This window comes from Aptenodytes patagonicus, chromosome 6 (genome assembly GCF_965638725.1).
Source record: "Aptenodytes patagonicus chromosome 6, bAptPat1.pri.cur, whole genome shotgun sequence".
Taxonomy (NCBI): Eukaryota; Metazoa; Chordata; class Aves; order Sphenisciformes; family Spheniscidae; genus Aptenodytes; species Aptenodytes patagonicus.
In genome coordinates, this window is record NC_134954.1 from 32,360,361 (window position 1) to 32,367,886 (window position 7,526).

General features: G+C 46.1%; 2 long non-coding RNA genes across 4 annotated transcripts in view; one reads left to right on the plus strand and one right to left on the minus strand.

Moving 5' to 3' along the window:
- The window catches only part of LOC143162138 (uncharacterized), a 45,900-nt gene extending 40,655 nt beyond the window's left edge, over nt 1–5,245 (minus strand). For all 3 annotated transcript variants that reach the window (XR_012995647.1, XR_012995646.1, XR_012995648.1), the window contains exon 1: nt 5,156–5,245. This is a non-coding gene — a long non-coding RNA (uncharacterized LOC143162138). The remainder of the gene's footprint in view (nt 1–5,155) is intronic.
- Nucleotides 488–5,427, plus strand: LOC143162139 (uncharacterized). Its single transcript, XR_012995649.1, has 2 exons — nt 488–618; nt 4,946–5,427. It is a non-coding gene; the product is annotated as an uncharacterized LOC143162139 (long non-coding RNA).
- Nucleotides 5,428–7,526: the final 2,099 nt, after the last annotated feature.

A 7,526-nucleotide genomic window follows, 5' to 3' on the forward strand; every position in this document is an offset into this window, starting at 1 on the left:
ATTTTAGGAGTCAGAAATGTTGCTGTGTTTGAAAAGAACAGTCAGAGCTGGTCTGTGTTCACATGGACCAGGAGCAGAGCACCTGCCTCACCCCAGTGATATGCCAGCCCAAGAGGACTCTGGGAGAAAAAGCACCAAGACTTGGCATGGAGGTTTCAGGATGCTTAATTTAGAAAATAAATCCAAAAAACAAATTGTGAAAGCCATGAAGGAAGGTTCTGAGATATCTTATTCCACATCAGTCCAAAGCTTTTCTTCGGTTGGGTTTACACTGAAGCTTGGGGGTATTAATTTTGTTATAATTGCTGGATTTCATTGTACAGCAGTTAATTCACTGCAGAAAAACAGAAGTCTCTCCTTCTGAAAAGGCTGAAATGAGAGACTAGAGATAGGAAAAGATTTTCCTGTAGAGGAAAAACATTGGTGAAGTGGGTGTGATGTTGCCAAGCATTTTGTTTTGGTGGAGTTGCATCTTTTGTAGGGGACTGGACATACTGGAGATTTATTTCAAGCCATCTTTGCTGCTGTTTGCTTAGACATATTGTCAGAGGTCTTCAGCTGATGGAGTGTCGTGGTGACAAAGAGTGTGAGCTCTGGCCCTCCACAGAGTGGTATGGGGTGAGTATGACTAGCCTTGTTTTCCTGTCTTGGCAGGAAAACCACTTTGCAGCTCTTTTGTTGGACCTTTTTGAACTGTTCTTGGAGGTCTACAGGGACTTGCAAAGCAGTGATTTCCCAAAGGTGCATTCACCCATGTTCTGCCATTGAGGCACATCCCCTCCTACCCAGTGCTGTTTTACTGTTCCTGGCAGTGGAGGTACCCCAATAAGCAAGATCTCAACAGTTAAGCTCCACCCATCACTCTGCTTATTCAGACACTGACATTTTATCCTCAGCCTCCTTCTGCTGCTGCTATTTTGCCGCAGGGACAAGCCCAGATATTTTTGGCACCAATGCTAATGTTCTTGAAATGTCTTTCAGCTGATAGCAAGCCAGCTAGTTAGGGACTTACAAGATTCTCAGTGACCTTATTTCAGAAGCAAATTGTCAGGGTTTCAACCTGTTAATTTGCTTTCTTGTAACCTGCCTGAAGGGCCTGGAAACTGGGGCCCTGGTCATCTCAAATCTTGGCAGTGTGCTTTCAGGAGGAGGTGCTGCCTGAGGATGGAGGGATATTAGTAATGGATTGTTCCACTGCTAATGGGAGTGTGGTTAATATATTGCAAACCTTATGTTAAACATTTTCTGATCACATGTCTGAAATTAGATGACAAGCAATTTGCCATTAGACCTTCTGTACAGTGATGGGCTAAATCTACCTCTTGGTTTCACTGGTGTAAGTTCAGAAATGCTCTATTGACTCCACCTGAGGGATGCTGGAGGAGAAGGTTGGTTCGATGATTTTTTTTATCTGTCTCCTATAATCCATTTGCTGTCAGTGCTGAGAAGCAGTGTTGGGTTATATGGCCTCTGCATGGTCCTCTGATGGGAAGTCAGTCCCTTTTCAGGCTAGCATCTACCTTTAAAGAGCTGAAAACCGTATGAAAATCCATGGCCCATCTGCTCTGGCTTTGATCAGGCAGTTCTGGCATTTTATAGAATCATAGAATAGTTTGGGTTGGAAGGGACCCCTAAAGGTCATTTAGTCCAACCCCCCTGCCGTGGGCAGGGACATCTTCAACTAGACCAGGTTGCTCAGAGCCCCCATCCAACCTGACCTTGAATGTTTCCAGGGATGGGGCATCCACCACCTCTCTGGGCAACCTCTTCCAGTGTTTCACCACCCTCAGCGTAAAAAATTTCTTCCTTATATCTAGTCTAAATCTACCCCCCTTTAGTTTAAAGCCATTCCCCCTTGTCCTGTCGCAACAGGCCCTGCCAAAAAGTTTGCCGCCATCTTTTTTATAAGCCCCCTTTAAGTACTGATAGGCTGCAAGAAGGTCTCCCCAAAGCCTTCTCTTCTCTCGGCTGAACAACCCCAACTTTCTCAGCCTTTCTTCATAGGAGAGGTGTTCCATCCCCCTGATCATTTTCGTGGCCCTCCTCTGGACCCGCTCCAAGAGGCCCGTGTCTTTCTTGAGCTGGACGCAGTACTCCAGGTGGGGTCTCCCCAGAGCAGAGTAGAGGGGCATAATCACCTCCCTCGACCTGCTGGCCACGCTTCTTTTGATGCAGCCCAGCATACGATTGGCCTTCTGGGCTGTGAGCGCACATTGCTGGCTCATGTCCAGCTTTTCATCCACCGGTACCCCCAAGTCCTTCTCGGCAGGGCTGCTCTCAATCCCTTCATCCCCCAGCCTGTATTGATACCGAGGGTTGCCCCGACCCAGGTGCAGGACCTTGCACTTGGCCTTGTTAAACCTCATGAGGTTCACACGGGCCCACTTCTCCAGCTTGTCCAGGGCCCTCTGGATGGCATCCCGTCCCTCTGGCATGTTGACTGCACCACTCAGCTTGGTGTCATCTGCAAACTTGCTGAGGGTGCACTCAATCCCACTGTCTATGTCATGGATGAAGATACTAAACAGTACCGGTCCCAATACAGACCCCTGTGGGACGCCACTTGTCATCAGTCTCCATCTGGACATTGAGCCGTTGACCACTACCCTCTGGATGCGACCATCTAACCAATTCCTCACCCACCAGACAGTCCACCCATCAAATCCATACCTCTCCAGTTCAGAGAGAAGGATGTTGTGGGGGACCCCGTGTCAAAGGCCTTACAGAGGTCCAGATAGACGACATCTGTAGCCCTTCCCGTGTCCACTGATGTGGTCACTCCATCATAGAAGGCCACTAGGTTAGTCAGGCAGGACTTGCCCTTGGTGAAGCCATGCTGGCTGTCTTGAATCACCTCCCTGTCCTCTGTGTGCCTTAGCATAGCTTCCAGGAGGATCTGTTCCGTGATCTTCCCAGGCACAAACGTGAGACTGACTGGCCTGTAGTTCCCCGGGTCTTCCTTTTTTCCCTTTTTAAAAATGGGGGTTATGTTTCCCCTTTTCCAGTCAGTGGGAACTTCACCGGACTGCCACGACTTCTCAAATACGATGGACAGTGGCTTAGCAACTTCATCCGCCAGTTCCTTCAGGACCCGCGGATGGATCTCATCAGGTCCCATGGACTTGTGCACCTTCAGGTGCCTTAGATGGTCTCAAACCTGATGTTCTCCCACAGTGGGCGGCTCTTCATTCTCCCAGTCCCCACCTTTGCCTTCTGCAGCTTGGGCAGTGAGGCTCGAGCACTTGCCAGTGAAGACCGAGGCAAAAAAGTCATTAAGTACCTCCGCCTTCTCCATGTCCTGGGTAACCAGGTCTCCCATTTTGTTCTGGAGAGGGCCCACATTTTCCCTTGTCTTCCTTTTATCCCCGACGTACCTATAGAATCTTTTCTTGTTGCCCTTGACGTCCCTGGCCAGATTTAATTCTATCAGGGCTTTAGCTTTCCTAACCTGATCCCTGGCTGCTTGGACAATGTCTCTGTATTCCTCCCAGGCTCCCTGTCCTTGCTTCCACCCTCTGTAGGCTGTAGGGGACAGACTGGCAGCCTGATCCTGTCCAGCAATCTCTATGTTGTCCAGATGTGCAACAGGCCTATAGTATCTCTTCCCCTGTCCCCATATATATATATATATATGTATATATCTATCTCCACTCCATACTGTGGCAAATCATGCCTGTGAGAGTGGCAAATTTTACTTTTCATGAGACTTCTCACCTGTAGTTGCAGCACTCAATGAGAGGTGAAGGCACTCAACACCACTGATGTCTTTGGTGTCCTGGGCAGGCATCTAGTCCCTCCTTTTGCCCCCCGGGCAGGACCAATTTTACATAAGTAATTCCTGGCAGGTCTTTGTGGGGACTCCATGCTCTTCCAAGGCATCATCTTGCAGTGCATTGTTGCCCTTCCTACTAAAGATTTTTCCTGAATGTTTAGCCTGGATTTTCTTTGCTGTCATTGTGCAAAGACACAGAATGCTTAATGATTACATCTGAATTAACCCTACAGTATTTACATCTGAATTAGCCCCAAGACAAGGTGCCTTTCACCTGGAAACAGCAGTGCATGATGGAAGGGGGAAAATGCCAAATGGTCTAGAAAAGGACTTCCAGACCCGTTCAGTCTGGTATATGGAGCCAGGTGGTTCCTTAGGGATGGGGTAATCTAACACACGCGCGCGCACACACACACACACACACACCCCCCAGACGCTGAGGTGTTACATTGGCGTTCGGGGCAATTATCACTTGATGTCTTCAACCTGCTGGTGTCAGAATGGTTCTGGTAGCCTTCAGAGCTGTTCTTCTCTCTACCCTCCTCTCTGTGATAACGGAGGGTTTAACATAATCAATCTTTATTAGCATACATAGAACACTGACGAGCCTGATCCATCGCCTGCAGTACTTACCAACCTACGAGATCCATTTGTGTTTAAGTCTCATTGCTAACCATATATTTACTTTGCTCTGATTCCAGAAATGGTAACCACTTATTTATAAAGTCTGTTTGATCCTGAGGCAAGGCTCACTGCCACATGCCACTGAAGGCTTTTCCTTATTTCATTTGTCTGTACTGCTGTTGTTGGGAGGGCAGTTCTGTCCCAGCAATGAGGCCTGTTGCACATCTGGACAGCATAGAGATTGCTGGACAGGATCAGGCTGCCAGTCTGTCCGGTCCCATTTCCTGTTTCTGACAGTGACCAGGACTAGACTCTTTAAGACTATCCACCCCAAGAAAGCCAGATCCTTATTCCTAATGAAAGTTATTCTATCCTGAAGCAAAGATGAAAAAGAGAAGTTCAGTGAACACTTAAATGTGAAGAGTGTTGTTAGCCCTGTGAATGGCCAACACAACTTCAAATGTGCCTTGGGCTGAGACACATCCTTTGTTTTCCTGCTTCACTTTGACTTGCAAAGATACACACCTAACACCTTGTTGTCTTCTACAGGCTGTCCCAGTATGATCTTTGCTCCTGAGGCCACTGGAATTCACTTGGGACCCTCAGGCACACTTGGATCTCCAAAAATATCTGAATTAATTAGCTTGGCTGCCAAAATCCACAATGCTGTGATGCTGCGTGCAGTCTCTGCTTCCCAGCGTCTTAATCCCCCTCTTGCTTATTTCTGGAGTGAACATACCCAAGTAGCAACACACTTACCTCAGTGCCTGTGACATGACCTGAAGCCTTGTGGCACCGTGGAGATTGTGTTACATTTTCCTCAGGGAGCTGCTTGTAATGTCTGTATAATATAACAGCAAGGTGCTTTGAAATTATTTTGGCAGAAGCAGTATATACTCCTAATTCCTCCATCTAATGAAGATCTTCATAGACCTGTTAGGGTAAGATGTGTAGTATCTCTTCCCTTGTCCCCATGACTTGCAAATCTTTAACAATTTCACAAAATAAAATAGAAACTGGGTAACTTCCTACACACAGCCTTTTGTTTTGTTTTTTAGTTTTTCAAACTGTGATTAAAAATATGAAAGCTTCAGCTCTGCTGTCTGTAAATTGTGTGCCTATGTTTACATTGGCATTTGAACTAGAATCGAGTTGTCTTCATTACAAACCAAAACGAGGTGGGGTGGTAGGGAGGGGAATATACCCCTGGAATGATAATAGCTAAGCACTTGCACACTAATAAATTTAGTTGTTAATCTCTTGTTTTTGTGCTGTTTGGTTGCCATAGAGATGGGCCGCCTGAACTCATGGGTTTGTTGTGAGAAGTTCAATACAAATTTGCCAAATGTTCTGTTTCTCTAGTTACCTCTCTGCTTTTTCCCATGCCATGGAGCAAATGGGTTTGGAACCAAAGCCCTTCTGCCCTCTGTGAGCTGAGAGCGAGGGGTCGCTGGGAGAGAGGATCCCAGAAAATGGGGCTTGCTGCGGGTTCTGCAGAGCTACTAAAATAGATGCAGGAAACATCAAGGAGCAGCACTGTTTACAGTGTAACCCTGCAAGGCTATTTTGGAAACTGGCATATGTATTTATAGCATATATTCCACAAAAGGCTGCGAATCAATGTCACTATGAACAGAACAAGCAAGGGGGAGCGCTTACCTTGTGAAGCAGTGCAGGTAGAGACCGAGATTTCTCCTTCCGTGCCATAAGGACCTGCAGCATAGATCCACCAAGAAGAAAGCACACCAGGGTAGATCTGCCTCATTTGCTGCATGAACTTGGTACACCTCTGATTTGCAGTGCTTGCTTGTTCCTCCTGCCTGGGGCTCATCCAGGGCTAAAAACAGACCTCCGTGACTTGGGTCCTACCCCGCTGGGATGCTTGTGGTGAGCTGATGCTTCTGAGTTGGATGTTTCCATGTGATGACAACTGAGGTTTAGCAGCAGGCCATTTGGAGAGCCCTTCTCGATTCTGGGAGTAAATTTATCTAATACTGAGGACAGATCATAGCTTTTTGGATTTGCTTTTAAAGGCCCAGAGAGATTGTTATCCTGTTCTATACATTGCAGGCCAAAGAACACCAGGAGAATTGACTCCAAGATGTGTGCAAGGGGCATCTGGTTTCCCAGACCTTTACTTCTGCTGGAGGAGGCATATGCCCCCATTTCATTCCTGAACAGAGTTTCCATTGCTCGGCTTAGCTGACATACAGAATGTCTCATTAGAAAATTGTGTTTGTGCACAGAACATTCACCATGAGCATTTTTCTTCTGATAGACTAAAAAATAAATAGGTGATTATTGTTTGGAACAATGACTTCCCTGTTCCTGTTTTGTGATAAATCTCATCTCAGCTTTGTTTACAAAGTAGTATTTTTACTTTAAGGTTGGAGACTCTCTCTGTCAAATCATCCAGCTGCAAGCAGCCAAAAGAGGCCCCGACTCATTCATCTCTGCTGCAAAGGCAACAGTGTTCCAGGGAGTTGTGGAGTGTTTCAGGAGAAGCGTGCACTGGGTCTAGCACTGTGGCATGAGGAAGGTGATGGAGGAGGTGAAGGAACTGCTGCCAGGCAAGTGGCCTTTCAGGAAAGAGGAAACCAATGAGATGTTGCTTTTGTGGGTCTCTAACACCCATTTGAATGTCCTCTGATGCTAGCTGGGAGGTATCCGTCATTAAGGGGGAAATAAGCCCATGCAGCTATGTGTGGTCCTCCTGGGAATTTGGATTTAGTCTCAGATCTATGTATCTTTTTACTTAGAAGTCACTGAAAATTCACCAGTGCTGTGTTTTGTCTTTTTTTTTTTGTCAGAACCTCCTCACTCACAGTGCCAATGCACACTTTCTCTCATTTAAAAAGGAAAAAAAGCAAAATCCAAAGATCTGAACAAATTTTTATTTTTCAAAGCTAAATATTTGGTGGCTGCTAAGCACTAAGCTGAAAGGTTTGTTGCCAAAATATTCTTTTCCAAAACCTTCTTTTTTAAGTTGGTGCTTGTTTAAAAAAAAAAGGTTTTTTTCCCCTTGCATTTTTATGTGGAAAATTATCTGCGTAATTTCTTATGCTATGCTTATCACAGCATGTCTGGAAAGCTTTATCCAAAATGAAAATGTGTCTTGTTTTAAATGCTA